Source organism: Neofelis nebulosa, chromosome 8 (assembly GCF_028018385.1).
Source record: "Neofelis nebulosa isolate mNeoNeb1 chromosome 8, mNeoNeb1.pri, whole genome shotgun sequence".
NCBI lineage: Eukaryota > Metazoa > Chordata > Mammalia > Carnivora > Felidae > Neofelis > Neofelis nebulosa.
In genome coordinates, this window is record NC_080789.1 from 120,296,595 (window position 1) to 120,313,821 (window position 17,227).

At 43.2% G+C, this 17,227-nt stretch overlaps 1 protein-coding gene across 8 annotated transcripts in view; it reads right to left on the reverse strand.

Moving 5' to 3' along the window:
• Positions 1-17,227, reverse strand: part of KIAA1217 (KIAA1217 ortholog) — a 308,757-nt gene that overhangs the window by 83,120 nt on the left and 208,410 nt on the right. Inside the window, exon 1 of one of the 8 annotated variants that reach the window (XM_058681688.1) lies at positions 8,351-8,699. The exons of the other annotated variants lie outside the window; for them this stretch is intronic. The gene's annotated coding sequence lies outside the window, so the exon portion shown is untranslated. Of the gene's footprint in view, positions 1-8,350; positions 8,700-17,227 lie in introns of those variants that run through there. 8 annotated transcript variants of the gene reach the window in all.

Sequence of the window (17,227 nt, forward strand, 5' to 3'; positions counted from 1 at the left end):
GAAATGAATCCACACATTATGAGCAAGACTTCAGTAGAGAAGAAAGAAAGAGGTTGCTTTCTTAGGTATTCCAGGCAGGAAGTAAGGCGTCATTAGAGACCAGAGATGGGGAACGCCAAGTGACCCAGAGGAACGGACAGATCTCTGACCCAAACAGCAAATGGTTCTCCAATTTTAACCTACATTAGAAGCACTTGCTAAAATACAGATTAATGGGCCCCACTTCCAGAGTGTCTGAGATAGTAGGTCAGGGGTTGGGCCTGAGAATTTGCATTTCTAACAGGTCCCCAGGTGATGCCAAGCTGCTGGTCCGTGGAATGTTCTTGAAGAACCACTGCTCTAGGGAGTAAAGGGGAGTGGGAAGTGCCCATCAAAATCTTCCTTCTAGTGTGGGTTTGGTTAAATCCTAATTCAGGAAGCTGACCTTATTAAACTTTGGGTGACAATTTTAATTACTTACGATTTCTCTATAAATAAATACTTTCAACTAAATCTGCCAGGAGAAAACGGAACAATGGCAAGGAAACTCGTGTTTTTGAAGACTTCCTATTTACCAATGCTTTCCAAAACCAGCTCATTTAATTCCCAGCAGATTCCCATCAGATAAACATTATAATCCCCATTTTACCGATGAGGAACTGGGGCCCAGAGACTTCAAATGTCTTACCCAAAGTCAAATAACAGGGCCAGGATCTATGAAGTGCCAGAAAAATCTCATACTCGAGTGTTAAGAAATCAGTGTGGAGGCTCGATCTTCTTTGAATACTCTTCAAAGGAAGGCAGCGGTTCAGGGATCCCTAAGATCAGTATCCTCACCATGTAAAATCGGGTTCAGAAATACCTGAACAAAGTCATCTGTATCGAATGTTACAGAAGACACAAGAGAACAGTAACATAGACCAGACCATGTTACCGTTATCTACAAATGTGGGGAAAAACCACCTTCCAAATGATGACCCCAGGATGTCTGTGAGCCCCACAAGAGGGCTCCATTTCAAAGAAATACCTTTGTGTGTTCAGTTCAAATATCACGTCAAGTCAGCCAGCAAGCCAGTGGACATGGCTCAGAAATCTGAGATGGTCAGCAAAACCACTACTTCTCCTTATTTGGATAAATAACAGCCTCCAAGACAACCAGTTTGGGAGCTGTGCATACCCCGAGGCTGGGTTTGGCAAGCCTCTCCACCCACGCCCTGCCCGGCCTTGCCCTGTTCGACAGCTGGGGGAGTCTGGCCAGTCACCGCTTCCCACTGGGTTCCAACACTGCCAGAAGCCTCCCGCTCCGAGACGGGATCTGCTTCCCTGTGTCCCAAGAAATGCCGGACTTTGGGCATTCCTACATACAAAGGAAGCCCTGCGTTCCCAAATCTCAGCAGCTCATGAGAAACAAATGGAGAGCCACTAGCTCAGTGACTCCCTGTTAAAGAAGTCACGGTCCAGGGGCACCTGGGCGGCTCAGTCGGTTATGCGACAGACTTCAGCTCAGGTCGAGATCTCACAGTTCGTGAGTCTGAGCCCCGAGTCGGGCTCTGTGCTGACAGCTCAGAGCCTGGAGCCTGATTTGGATTCTGAGTCTCCCTCTCTCTCTCTGCCTCTCCCCCGCTCATACTCTGTCTCTCTCTCCCCTTCAAAATCAACAAACATTAAAAAAAATTTAAAAGAAAAGGGAAGTCACGGTCCATAAGACAAAGCTTCCACATCGGGTGAGGGGGTGGACATGGTGTAGTTGTCTCCACCACCCCCCGCACCCACACAAAACCACGGGAAAGAATCCTCTGTCACACAGGAGGCAAGACAGGTAAAGACAGTGCTCTGTAATCTACGGAGCCTTTCGAAGTTCATGACTAGCAGCCAGAGCTTTCAACTCACTTCAAAAGCAACATAGGGACAAAGCTTCTCCCAGAGAGGACAGGAAGACAGGGGTGAACACACAGACAAAGGGAGTTTCTTATACTTGGCGCAGTGAGACACAGGCTTCATTCCGATGGCCCTCGACCTCAACTTGTCCTTCAACAGGCTGCAGTCTACAAGTTAGTTTCCAAAACAAAACATTTTTAAGGGTCTAATCATCCTCTTCCATCAGTACTCCTCCGCACCATGACGCCCAAGGAAGGCGGTGGGTTGTGATGGAATGAGTACTGGATGCTGAATGAAAACACTCTGTTTCTCCTCCTGAGGATCTCCTCGCTTGTGCTCTTACCGCCACGATTGTGGCTCTGCCACCGAACTTTTCTGAACCTCTGGTTCTGCTGCTCGGTTGCTTCAGGAACACCTCCTAGTTCTGTGAACATCAAGTGAGCTGAATTACTCTTGTATGGCTTGCATGCAGGGAAGCGTGAACCGCGTGGGTTATTATTAAAATTGCCCACAAGCATTCATGGGCTCACTCAAATGAGAGCAAAATGAATAGAATGGATAATGTTCACTTTAATATATTCATAGGAGCGCGATGAGAATGACACACTTTCATGAGATACACGAGCTCCCAGAAAGAAAGACTGGATGGAGCTTCTGAAAGGAAGCGTGCCATGCTGTATTATATTCCCAAGACATACCCTTGAGAAAAAAGTCTGGTTATAGGCAATGGACTCACAGTCAAGAAAGCGCTTTTCCTCATTCCCATTCCCGAATTAATGGGCGATTCTGAAGCTGGATTAGGCTCAGTAAAAGATTTCTAATCAACTTTATACTGATAGAGATTCAAACGTCAGTTATTTATAAACATTATGAGATGGGCCATTATCCACATCTCCGCTCTTGCCCTTCTCCTTCCCTTCCTGTGGCGCCACCTGGGAGAACCTGTCTTTGGGAAAGAATCTTGCCTGTAGCCAGAATAAAAGTTTTGGGTAGTGAGGGCAAGGATGAACCAATAAGCTAGACACAAGTTTTCTGGATCCTTTCAGAATTCCAACTATATTGTTCATTCTAGTCTCCCACATTTATATTAAAAGCAAGCATCTGTGTGCTTTAGGATAGTCCTTGATAGAAAAACATCTATCTTGCCATATTGCTCAAAAGATAGTTTTTGGTGCTCTTTTTTCTTTCTTTCCCTTTCTTTCTTTTTCTTTCTTCTTTCTTTCTTTCTTTCTTGAGCTGTGGTTATTTATTTATTTATTTATTTATTGCCAAGCGTGGTGATTTAATGCAAGTGTCATGGAAGGACGCCTGGGTGGCTTAGTCAGTTACGCATCTGACTTGGGCTCAGGTCATGATCTCACTGTTTGTGAGTTCGAACCCCACGTCAGGCTCTGTGCTGACAGCTCACAGCCTGGAGCCTGCTTCAGATTCTGTGTCTCCCTCTGTCTCTGTCCCTCCCCCTGATCACACTGTCTCCCGCTGTCTCTCTCAAAGATAAATAAAACATAAAAAAATTTTTTTTAAAATGCTGTCATGGAACTTACAGGTCGAGATGGCCCTTCAGATATATTCACTGCATCTACATTTAAAATACAAAAGAAGGTTTGGGTAGTTTTTATATTATTAAAATGGACTATATACAGGAGTACTTATCTATGGATAGAAATTCTCTGTCAAAATTAAAAATCTCAAAATACCACATCTGAATCGTTTTTATGCTCTAGTCACAAAGTGATACTGAACAAAAACTTATTAGCATTTCCCTAAATTTCTTCGGATCATTGTTACGAATAATAAAAATACAGAAACATTTTAAAACAACATATTTCAGTCTTAAAATGGTCATATTAACATAATTATAGCCTTAGGTTGCCAAGAGTGGCACATTTCTCATTTTCATGAGAATGCAGAGGTTCACCCAGATCGCAAGCTAATAGGTTCCTTGGTCTAAATATATACAATAAAATCTAAAGCAAATTTCTGAAGCATTAAGATCAGAACCCTGGAGATATCTAGTAAGTAATTTGCGCTGCAGTGGAGCAGATTTTTTTGTTTTGCAGTTACACAGCTGCTAGGAAATATATTTTTAGATTTGCTTTTAAAAGCAAGGAAAAATGGTATCCACTTTGTAGATATGTATCCAGAATGTTCCCTCAGTCCCTCCTACAAGGAGTCCACCATGTACAGAATGCTCTCTCGGTCGCCTTCCTTCTTGTTAAGTCAGTGCAAGGAACAGCTCTAGACACTCATCCTAGACGAAAGCTATCACACCCTGACTGTCATACCTAATGCTCTGGAGGCTTGCTTTATGAAAAACATGCATTGAAGTTTAAGCAGGTCTCTGCTATTTCTGAATCACCTCATCACTGACATCGTTATGATTTCTTACTGTGGTTGGGGTTTGTGTTTGACTGCTCTTCCTAAGATATCAAGGGCAAATGAAAAGGCACAGGTTCAGAGAGTTAAATCAGAACAAGGGAAAGCGTGAACTTTGATTTCACAGGAAAAGAAAAAATAAAAAGAAAGAAATCAAGTACATGTGTCGATCAACCGAGAGAAACATATTTTCTGTATTTCAGGAATATGGAGTGAGCGCCACCTGAACCACGAGAAGGCGTCCCTCTGGCTTAAATGGCACACTGGATATTCACCCCTTCTATCCGGAGAGCCTCAAATCAAGAAATCTGCACAAAAATGATTTAATGAACAGCTTTTCTTTTGTGCCAAATGACAAGGTGCTGGAGTTCTTCAGAACTCCTAAATGGGAATTAGTTCTGATTCTGACATCAAAACGGTTCATTTTTTCAACCATATAATCTTTAATGACGTTTTGCTCTGTCTTCACAAACCCCTGACTGGCCCCTTGTCTCAAAGCCTCCGTTTTTACAGTTTACTCAGTAATAAGACACTGTCACCATTTTGGCCACTTTCTCATACCAACTGTGCTATTACCCATTTAATGATTTTCTTTAAGTCAATGTTATTATTGATTGATTGATTGATTGGTTGGTTGGCTGAGTTAAGGAGGCTTCACATCCAGCATGGAGCCCCGTGTGGGGCTTGAACTCACGACCCTGAGATCAAGACCTGAGCTGAGAACAGTTGGACGCTTAGCCGATTGAGCCACCCAGGTGCCCCAAGTCAATTTTAAATTGACTCTTTTTTTTTTTTTTTTTTTTTACTTAGTTGTGGTGAAGGAAAAATATTCATTAACTCTCAAGCTGTTTGTGCTACTTACCTAATATTCATTAAAACATTACACAATTATTAAAATTTCAAAACCTGTTTTACGAGGTCCCACCGAAAATCACTGGTTCCGTGTGAAAAACGACTTTGAAAGTCATCTGAATGGAAATACATTAACATTTCAAACAGAGTTACCGTAGAAGCCATTTTCCTTAGCAAAAAGGCTGACTTTTGAAAATAAGGTTATAAGACTACACACCCCTTTTAAGCCAGTATGTATTGTTTTATTCAAAGCATCCCATAATTTGAAGCAGCTGCTGTTTTTCAGATGACTTGAGGGCTTATTCTCCTTCAATAAAAATATTGGATCATCTCAATCTGGTTAGTTCAAAATCCATTTATTTTTGGTCCAGGCCCATGCATTTCCAATTAATGAGGTTTGGCCCCGCCCTAGACACGTGCTGCTCTGGATGGTAGGTGAGGCCCGGCTATATTCAACTACAACAATGGCTGGCTACGAGAAGTCAGGTAGGCAACACTTTGCTAAATCAATCAAGTGAGACCCAGTGGGGCCAGAGCAAAAGCAGGGAAGCCCTGGGGGATGGACAAAGGGTTAGCCTGAGGGACAGGTGGCTCGGGTTCCAGCCCTGTATTTGTTCTTTCCTTATCTTGTGATCTTGTCTCTCCAAGTCTTTGCAACCACACTAGACCCCCTAAGTCTCACCGGATGGGTTCTAAAAGCTGATGCACGGGACGTCTCTCCACCTCCAAAACCCTAGGATTCCGAATAAGTCAGGCCCGTTGCTTGAGGTGGTACCAACTACTAGGTCAGGTATCTCCCTGACCCAAATCTACAGGAGCAGACAGAGTATCGCTCCTGCAAAAATGATGCGCAAGCCAAGGGATCAGCAACCCGATGGGAAGAAAAGCAGGGCAGAGAGGAAATGGCTTGCCAACAGTCGATATGGATGTACCTTAAAAATATATATTTTTTCTCTGTAAGAAACTAACATGCACTCCCCTCCACCTCACGCACAAATTTAAATAAAAGCAACACATACTTACCTGAGAAATTTTAGAAGAAGTGTAAAGGAAAGAATGGTCATCTGGAAGCCCTCTATTGGGCAAGATCGTGGACGGAGGGAGCCTGTGCATACTTGGTAGGAAACAATTTCCTACGGTCTGGGTTACCCTGATGGGGACCCACAAAGAAGGCAGAAAAGCTAAACCCCGGGAAGAAAGCAGCATGTAGGTGCACCGGTTACAACCTGAAAATACCAGGACATATGCTCCCAGTCAAAGGCAATTTCCGCTAACATCTGTATTTACAAGAGCCAAGAAAAGGGATGTGGTTTGGATATCAAAGGGCGGAGGGTGTGGTGCAAACCTCTCCTGAGCTCTCCAGTACTGGCACAGGATTCTTTGGGAACAACCCCAGTACCTGCTAAAGGAAGGTCCTGCTCCAATCGACTTTCAGTTGAGGCGGCTGCTCAGCCAGCCCCGGATTTCATGCAGAAATGGTGTTGGAAGCTGGCTGTCTCGATCCCGAAGCCCAAGTGCGATGCTGGGAAGAAAGAACAGCTGCATCCCCTGTTGACGCCGTTGGCAGTGATGACTTCGCATCACAAATCACCAGGATATTTTTGTGGCTGGAGTGGATCCCTCAGTCTCCAGGAGGGGGTGAGGGGAGCAGCAGTCCCTGGTCCCGAGGTGGCTCGGCCGGCTGCCCCCACTCCAGAGCCCTCCGCCTTCAACGTTATTCAACGTTCTCCCTGTCCTCCCCCAACGGCTCTGCCAGAAGCCTGACAGGCTGCGTAGCCTGGCATGTGGGCAGCTCTCCATTCAAAGACACTTTCTCACTTCCAGATCAAGCTCACGAATAAGCTCCCTGACCCGGGTCTATGAAACCAGTTTTCGAGTGACACGGCACAGGGAGCAAAGAAGGAAGGAGCAAAGAGGAAAGGGTAGTTTGTCTAAAACTCTCCCCACAGTGCCTCTTGTTTACCGTTCTTGTTCCACTCAGAGTAAGTTGTAACCAAGTCTCTGACACGACAACCAGTCTGATAGTAGGTTTTGGATGCTACAAATCTAAACCAACCAACCAACCAACCCCCCCCCCCCCGGCAAATTGTACTAAATAATTTATCTTGAGCCAAATAAAGATTGCTTATTTGTAATTAGTACTTTCAAGTTAAGTTCTCTGTATCTGACTTCAGACTTAGAGCTCTTACCTACTAGTGAGACAGTTGGCCTGGGCTTGAACTTCAGCTTTGCTACTTACTCGTATGGGATCTCGTTACTTAATCTCTTGGCCTCAGTTTTTCCGATCTAAAAATGGGTATAACTGTGCCTATGAAATTGAGCTATTCTGATGATTCAATGAAATATTACATATTATTTAGACCACACTAGATAACAACTTTTCATGCTTATTAACTCCTCTCGAAAAGGGGAAAAAGATAACCACAGGGATCTGGATAAGCAGATCCATGCACACATGAACCTTTAAAGGGACATAGACTCATTTAAAATCTAATTTCATTGCCGTGTTGAATTCTTTTTTTTAAAAAATGCAAAATATTGTGACTTAACTATTACAAGAATAAGACAAAATAGCTATGTCTGGTAAATAAAATTTCTGCCAAAGAGTTTTTTCAGGCAATCAATAAGCCTGACATAATAGGATTATATCTGTTACATAAAACCCTAGAAGTTTTAAGTGTTACTCATGAGGGTTACAGGGATATTTCTTTTAAAAAAGTCAAAACCGAGATACAAGAGCTATTTTTAATTTACAATTTAAAGTGTTTTTCACAAGAAAAAAAAAAACCCAACAAATAATTTTCCCTGGAGTGTTGAAGGACACAGACTAAGGTTCCCCTCCCATTGTATCACATCTTCAAATCTTCTACGTTTGTCTTAGAAACTAAATACGAGTCAACATCCTCATGAAAACACTGAAAACGGTCACAAAACACATACATCAGTGAAATCTATACTGGCAGATAATGTTGACACCTTCAATTCTTTCTAATAAGGTTAAACAGAAACTAGATCATAAGATTTACAGATGAAAGACAACCAAATGTCATTTAAATGGATTTTTCAAAACAGGCTATTGCCAATAAAAAAGGACTTTCCTTTTAAGCAGTTTGTAAAAAGTGAAAATTAAAAACCTGGAATTTCAACTCTTCATTGAATTGAACTTAAATACAGAAGACCTGCCTCAGTTGAAGGCAGATGTCCCACAGCATGACAAAAAAAAAATTCTGACAATGGTATTTTGTTATAAAGGCACAGTTCTTACCTTACATCTTCCGTGAACCTTTCTCCTCTAGAAGAAACTTTCTAGACTTGCAGAGACCTTGAAACCACCCATCTCTCGAATGCTTCCAGCTCTGTCTTTATGGTGACTAAATGCAAGGCTTGGTTTTTTTTTTTTTTTTTTTTACAGAAGGAAGCTTTTAGTCAAAATATGTGGTTTAAAGGAGCAGTATCCACCCTTGTTAAAACCATTTCACGGACATTCAGAGGTTTTGTTTCTACTCTATGAAAGTTAAATCTGAGTAGGAAGGCATTTTTCCTGTCCCGGAAATCAGCATAACTAAAACCAATGCTGAGCTAACGAGAAATGTTTCTTCCATGTGTTCCGTCTGGCAGAAACTGCAAGCCATATCAAGGAAACACGTGATGTTTATAAATACAATATGGCTCATGTTGTCATAACCTCTCAATGACAAAAAAAAAAAAAAAAGTGCAAGGAAAAGCAAGCAGCCACACAGCAGGAAAGATGAGATTTGTATCACTTGGAAGCTGTATATCAGATGTGCATATATTACCCTTTCTTGTTTCTTAGAAAATAAAAGAAAGTATTACTGGATGCAGCTAGGGAGGAAGAAAATCTCTACCGCGTTCTGGATAGCCACTGGATTCAAATGTGTTTGCCCCCGTAACCATTTCAGTAAGAGTAATTCCCTACCAACTGTAACATAAACATCTTTCGGCCGGTCAGAAAAGCATGACATAAAAGGGGCATAATTAGATACATCACTCAAGTGAGTTCCACTGTGCTAACTCCAGCAAATAATAGAACGGAGGCAAGGATTTCACGGAGCCTGGAACTGATTTGAAAATGTACAGATGTCTGTATCACGACTGATTATTGACCTGTTGATTATTGACTTCAGATCTTCTGCTAGATTAGAAGATTTGTGAGGGTAGTCACCACACTTGGTCACTATTACATCTTCAGAATCTCGCACAAGAGCCAGAGTCAGAGGAGGGGTGTGACGCATAATGGCTGGGTAAGTGAACCAGTGAACCTTGGGGGTAGGTGAACTGGTCTGAAATCATCAATCCTACTCTGTGAGTTTGGAGGTATTGGGAATTCTGACCAACAACTCAATCTACCAGCAAATTTGTCCTACTGAATTATAAAACACAGCAAAACAAGATCTGTTATATTTAATTGGGTATCCAGAGATTAGTGTACTTTCTACCACAGGTGAATTTAACTCCTGAAAATAAAATTTTTAAAAAGGGAAAATATGTGTGCTTTTCTGACAATCACTTAGTTCACTCCGACAAATCTGTTAGACTCATCTTAAATGTTAGGGTTATTGGGGTGCCTGGGTGGCCCAGTCCATTGAGCATCCAACTTTGGTTCAGGTCACGATCTCACAGGTTGTGAGTTCGAGCCCCACATCGGGTTCTGTGCTGACAGCTCAGAGCCTGGAGCCTGCTTCGGATTCTGTGCCTCCCTCTCTCTCTGCCCCTCCCCTGCTTGCACTCTGTCTCTCTCTCTCTCCCTTTCTCAAAATAAATAATAAACATTAAGAAAAGTTAGGATTATTAACTGTTATACAATTTTATTGATAGGATGGGAGAATTTGTTAGGACAAGACAGATATTCTCATTTCTCATTTTGGTCAGGAACTACCACTAAGATAAGCTAGGGAATGTGTTACAAATGCTCATACTTCTATTTACAAATCATTGTACTGATCTTAGCAAATAGGGCATTCACGGAAAGTTTGCAGTAGGAAAAGTGCTGAAGTGAACCCCTTTTTCATCCGGACAGTTAATGAGAATTTCCTCAGAGCAGGACATTGCCAGAGGGAAACACAGGGCGCATGAAGATGAACTGGAGGAAAACTTCACCCCTAAAGAAGCTCAGGGGTTAGAAAGGAACTTCTGGTGTGTCCATGGCAGGCACGAAGAAAGGGAAGGAGATGGACAGCTAAGGTCCTGTGGAGGTTCTGAGACAGGCTTGGTGAAAGGAAATGGTAGGGAGGTCATGTTAAAAATACTGGCTTTTGAGTTAGGTCCTCAAACATTAAGTGGCACACGGACATTGCTGATGAAGACAGCAGACTGGGGAAGGACAGTCATGGCCACCAGAGTGAGCAAGAAGGCCAGTCCTAGAGTTGGCCTGCCTGGTTCCAAAGCCAGTTCTACCACTGAAGAGCCGTGAGGCTTCGAGCAAGTTCCCTAGCCTCTCTGACCTTCGGCTCCCACATCTGAAACAGGGGATAATGAAAATTTCCTTCACACTGGGTTGTTCTGAGACTCAAATGAGAATGAATAGGGGTGCGATGTTTGGAGCAGTACCTGGCAGAGAGTCAGCAGGTGATGAATGATAGTCACTAATACCACTGCTGGTGGTGGTGGGTCAAGGAGGAGGACCTTGAATGATGAAAGAGTGTTTCTGGAAACTTCCACTTCTTTCCTTTTTTTAAAAAAAATGTTTGTTTATTTTTGAGAGAGAGTGCACAAGCAGGGAGGGGTAAAGAGAGAGGGGGACAGAGAATCCCAAGCAGGCTCCATGTTGACAATTCGAGAGCCGTGAGATCATGACCTGAGGCCAAAGTTGGATGCTCAATAGATTGGAGCCACCCAGGTGCCCTGGAAACTTCCATTTCTCTGGGGTTCTTTCCTCTTCCATTTCTATAGGATTACTTCATCCCTCCCCAAATCCCGAAACCTTCCTCTCAGCCAGAACACTACCCCATGGAAAAAAGCTCTAAGGCATGGCCATTTCAGACATACATACTAAATGACATACGCTTCTTCTTCTTTTATTTTTTTGGGGGAGTGGGTGGGAGTGGGGGTAAGGGTGGAGAGTATCTTTTTAGCTTGGCCAAAAAAGAATGAAATGGAGCAAAGTTAAACACAAAAAGATGCCACGAAATAGATGCATAGTAGAGTTAAGAAAGTGAAACAAATATTAAGAAAGGATATTTACATGTTCTAAAATCTCATCAGGAGCATCATTTCAAAACTTTTAAAACTTTAATAGAAATATCAAGGAAGGGAGGCTAGAACTGAATACAAACAGTTAGAAAGAACTGGGTTCAAATCCAATGTCTGACATTTACCAGCTTGTGGGCCTGGGAAAGACTCACTGGCCTCAGTCGTAGCATCCATAAAGATGGAGACAGTATACCTACTTTGCAGAGCTATGGACTCGACAGTATGTAAAGTATTTAACACATTGCCTACTGTAGAGATACAAAAAGGTCTCTTACCTTACATCAAAAAAAACACAATGGTATAGAATGAATACTTCTTATATTCTGCCTGATTCCACAAAGGAATAGAATTCACATAAATCATTACAATTTTGCCCCAAAAAAGTCAAAGTGGAGCATATGACAAAAAGATAAAAATAGGAAAATTAAAAAAGAGAGGCCAGGAACGAAGCCAACACACAAAATACACGCCGCAAACGCCTGTACGCTTGTTGTGGGCGGGCCACAAATTTAATTCCAAGCTTTAGAGTAGCAACACAAAGAGGGAAAATGATCACTTTCAAGATTCAAAGTGTCCATATGACAAAAATAAACCAGGAGAAGCACAACTATTTCTGGTGATGAGAACAGAGAGATATTTTTACAGTGGGTTCTCGTTAATGACAGAAAATGAATAATACAGTATTTACAGCACTACCATGATAGTACTCAATGCATTCCGTGTTTACACTCACCATGGGTAGGACACCTCGGCCGACTTTCTGAGGGATACAAAGATGAACACGAGGCAGTTTATGCTTTTGGAGAATTTACAGTCTTGCAGACTGAGATGAATGTGCATCTAAATGATTATAATACCAGGGGGTGCCTGGGTCACTCCATCGTAGAAGCGTCTGACTCTCGGTTTTGGCTCAGGTCATAATCTCATGGTTCGTGGGTTCAAACCCTGCATTGGGCTCTGTGCTGACTGTGCAGAGCCTGTCTGGGATCTGGGATTCTGTCTCCCTCTCTCTCTCTAACCTCCCCTCCCCCCCACATGTTCTCTCTCTTTCTCTCAAATAAATTAAAAAAAAAAAGTGCTATTACTTAAAAATAAATCGATAAATAATTATAACACAAGGACAATGTGCAACGTGCCCCAAAAAGGAAAGATAAATTCTGACAGAGCATTACGGAAAGCTTCATCGAGTAGGTGGTCTTTCATTTGGCCTCTAAAAACAAGCTTTTGTGTTTTGACAGATCTTAATGCAGATATTTTCAACCATTCAGAAACAGTGGAGAAAATAATACAGTGAATTCCTTTCATCTGTCTTTGACATTTTTCAGCAGTTTACCAATTTTGTATCACCTATGTCCACTTTTTGGGTTTACTCTGCTGGGATATTTTTCAGCAAGTCCCATTTATCGTGCCATTTAGCCTGTAAACACTTAGTATGTCTCATTTTAAAAAACATAACCAGCAAGCCATTATTATACCCAACAGAATTACCCGTTATCCCCTAATATCATCCAATTTCTAGTACATGTTCGGATTTCTTAAAGGGTTTCAAAGGTTTTTTTCTTTTTTCTTTTGTTAGAGTTGGTTGTTCCAATCAGGATCCTGACATGGCACACACATGGCATTTGGTTGTTAGGGTATAGATGTGACCCAGGAAACTTAATACTGTCCCCGCCAACCCTTTTCTCAGGCCAGTGGCTTATAGAAGGGATTGGGCAACCGTTTTGTAGTGTGCTAGATGGAGAGAATTTTGAAAGGTAGATATTTGGGGAAGGAAAGGCCACCTCACACACCTGGAGTAAGAACTGTGAGGCGTCTCTGCTTGGGTGTTGGGGTGCAGATGATACTGTCCATCGGCCTGTGCTATTCTTTGCACAGTGGGAAGGTGGGCTTAGGGGTATGGCTTGGGGAACAGTCGTCGTTAGACTGGGGTGAGAAGAGTTGGAAGCCTGGCTAAAGACCGTTGCACGACTGATTGCTAGGATAATACTGAACGCCAGACCTAGAGCGGCAGAGTCATGTTGCCAAGAGCTGAGGATCTGGAGCCTACCTACCTGGGTTCAAATCTCACCTCTACCACTCTCTAGCTGTGCATTCTTGGACAAATTTCTTAACATACCTAAGTGACTGTTTTCTGAGCTATAAATATGAGGGCTTATACTGATACCGGCCTCAAAATGTTGTCCTGGGGATTAAATGAGATCACTTGTAGGAGTGTGTAGTAAATGCTCAAAAAAGTTAGCAGTGGTGCAGGCAATGGTAGAAAGATCATCCATGAGAGGCCTTGCTGAGTGGCCTGCATGAGCTCCGGTGACCAAGGATGTGTTGAGAAACAGGGGTCAGGCACTTAAAGAATCACTGATAGCTCAACTTTTTAAGTCTCTTCTTCCCCACCCTTCAAAACACACGCATACACCATCGCAGTCACCCTACCATGTGCAAAAATAGAAAAGCAAGCAGGAAAAGGACTTAGGAGAAAAAGAAATTAGGATTTTTTTCAACAGGATATAATGGAGACATTGGAAGAATATCCACATGGAGATAGTCACTGGAAGTTGAACACTGAGCTCTTGAAGTCTAGAGAAATGGCAAAGTTAGGGTTATAGTTTCTAGGGTCATCCACATTGAGGTAAGTGAAGCCAGCAGTAAGATAAAAACCACAAGTGAGGGGCGCCTGGGTGGCGCAGTCGGTTAAGCGTCCGACTTCAGCCAGGTCACGATCTCGCGGTCCGTGAGTTCGAGCCCCGCGTCGGGCTCTGGGCTGATGGCTCGGAGCCTGGAGCCTGTTTCCGATTCTGTGTCTCCCTCTCTCTCTGCCCCTCCCCCGTTCATGCTCTGTCTCTGTCTGTCCCAAAAATAAATAAAAAAACATAAAAAAAAAAAAAAACCACAAGTGAAAAGGTGCAGATTTAAACAAAAGCAAATTCACACATATACACACACTCAACACACACACACAAACACACACACACCGTAGTGAGTTCTGCCTGAGCACACTGAAGACGGTTTAGGGGCAGAAGGAAGAGGAATTAGTGAATGAAGCAGGCTGAGATGTGTTTGAACATACGTAGGGGATTTAGAAATGGCGGTGTAATGGGAACCAAGATTTCTAAGGAAACCATTGGTTGGTGCAAATGTGGACCTGAAAGAAAAGAGGTCTGGGAGGCAGTGACCGATTTTGGTATTAGGAAATAATTTAGGATGTAGGGCCAATTCTGGGGAGTGTGTTCGAAATGCATATCTAAACGCAAAGCTGTCACATATCAGTAAAAATTAAAGACACACAAGAGGGAAAGAACTGAAAGATGGGAGCAGAAAATCTCAGGTAGCAATCTCAAAGTGCGTAAAAAGGTAGAAAAGGCCCTAACTGTGAAAAAGCCACTGGGTTTGGTGAACAGGAAGTCACTGGTACCCTCTGAGAGCCACAAAATGGAATGGCTCATCTTTGAGTTGTACATTTGTGAATTGCAAGCCCTGTGAATGCATGCACCATTTTTTGCAAGAGGGCCTCTTCCATATGGTGAGCTCAATCCCTTGGGAACTAAATTTCAAAGCGACTATCTAATTTTGTAATAAAACAAAAGCCATGTGATTAAATTAGATCAGGGTGATTTGCACCCACGTGTAAAGAATCAGGAGCCGGGTGTGCTCAGTTCCAGCAGAAAACTACAAGTCTCCTTCCACAGACTAGCCTCAGAAGTGCTCAGCTAGATGCTAAATGAAAAACTAGACACATGTTTTCCCCAGCAGGCATATTCTGTGCATGCTCTGGGGCCCACAACCTCAAAGTTAATACTTGAGTCTAACATGCTTCCTGAGTAACACCACCGCCATCATAAAACCGCTCTGGGGAACGGACTGTGGTGGATTCGGAGTCTCACGTTTTCTTGGGTTTTGCAGGTAAGATCTTAAAGGCACCGTTGCCAGACGGTCTCAGGGGCCACTGCCAAGCTCTGGTGTTGCTGTTTTTGCACCCCTGCTTGATCCAACCAATGTTTCTGCTGATATGCGTATTTGCTGGTAATGAGTGGGCAGCCGGGCGGGCTGTCCCAGGCTGCATCTGGAGGCTGGTGGTTGAAGGCAGATGACATCAGGCGCAGGGCTGCGTAACTGACTCATACGAGTAGTTATCATCAGATTCCTTCACGGCCACGCGCACATTGCAAACATACGGAAGGATGGAGCTCCCCTAAGCCTACCACGCAGCTTGGTTTAGTCTATAACAATTGATCCCTGCTTTGTTCTCTCTTTCTGTTCTTTACCATAACTGACGGAGTAATGCAGCTGGGCTTCAGGCCGGGCTCACCAAAACCTCCTTTCCTTTAATGGCAAGGCAGCCACGCTCATGGAGGAAAGAGAGAGAATTCCATGTCTCTTAGCTTCTGGAATCTGCAAATCGGGGCCAAGTTACAAACTGCAGGCATGATCACACCTCGTTGGTTTTAAAACCACGTTCTGTTTCTCATATCTGAGTAGTCTTCATGGAAACCTAAAAGCGTGTCTGTGGGTTGGATGGCGAACATGTGCTGTCTTGTCATCTGAGGACAACAGTTGATTTCCTCACACACACACACACACACCCCACTGTGTAAAAGGAGGCTGTGGGCAACACAGAAAGATCGCTAGGGTCTCCTCTAAAAGTGAAAGCAGGACAGCTTTACTGAAACTCATAGCCAAAGTTCTGAATCCTAACGGGTTTCATCCATATGGTTGATATTTGAGTCTCTACGTGCTCACTGCTGGTCTTTATGTAGGTACCACATCTGCTTAAGAGTTAAAACAGGTGTCCTCCCCAGCCATAAACAAGATTTTCAGAGGCGATTCTGGGGCCCCTTGTGGCCTCCACATAACAGAAACAGAACTGTGACAGCCACGAAAGTCCAGTTCGAAGGCCAGACATATCAAAAAAATAAGGATACCAAGGGAACAAAGACACTTAAGGACGTCAGTGAGAAAAAATAATGAAATAATAAAAAGCAAGGGTACTATGACACTCAGTCCATGTTTCATGATCAGCATGACTCAATCTGTCTTCACGTGGTGCTGGTTTACATTTAAAGTGTAACTAGCTAAAAATAAGCCTCAAAATCCTAGATTTTCTGAAGTAGCAACACAGCCTTCACTTCAAATTGCACATCATTTCTGACATAAAAAAAGCAGTTGAGGACGCAAGAAGCCTTTTTCCCCAAGGTGTCGGCTCTGTCCCACAATGTCATCACTCATATTGCAGTCCAGCATTCCCTAGAAATTCTTCCAGTGCTTTCGATCGGACCTCCTGGTCTCTGGGTCCTAAACTCACACACCTTGTGGGGGACGCAGAACAATCGTCCCCCAAAGATGTCTGCATCCAAATCCACTGAACCTCTGACTATACAAGAAAGGGGGATTAAGGTTGCTGCAGAGCCGACCTTAAAATAAGGAGATTATTTTGGAGCACTGGGTGGGCTCGATGTAATCACAAATGTCCTTAAAAGTGGAAGAGGGAGGGTTAGAGACGTGATGATGGAAGCAGGGTCAGAGAGATGCTATTTGGCTGAGTCTGAAAATGGAGAAAGGGGACCACAAGTCAAGGAATGCGTGTGACCTCCAGAAACCGGGAAAAACGGAAACATTCTCTCTAGAGCTTCCAGAAAGGACAGCTGATGTCCTGTCAGAGACTCCTGGAGTTTATAGTCCACTGAGGACCATGTCAGACTTCTGACCTCGAGAAGTTTAAGATAGTAAACCTGTGTCATTTTAAGCCACTAAACGTATATTCATTTGTTACAGCCACAACAGCAAACTGATACGTGCTGTCCGGAAGCAGAGACAGCCTTACCTTGGGAATGCTACCACGACACGGACAGACAGTGCCTGGGTCTCTTTGACAAGAACACCTATTCATTTACTTTTTTCTAGTTAAACTCCAGCATCCAGCAAAGTGCTAATCCTCAGA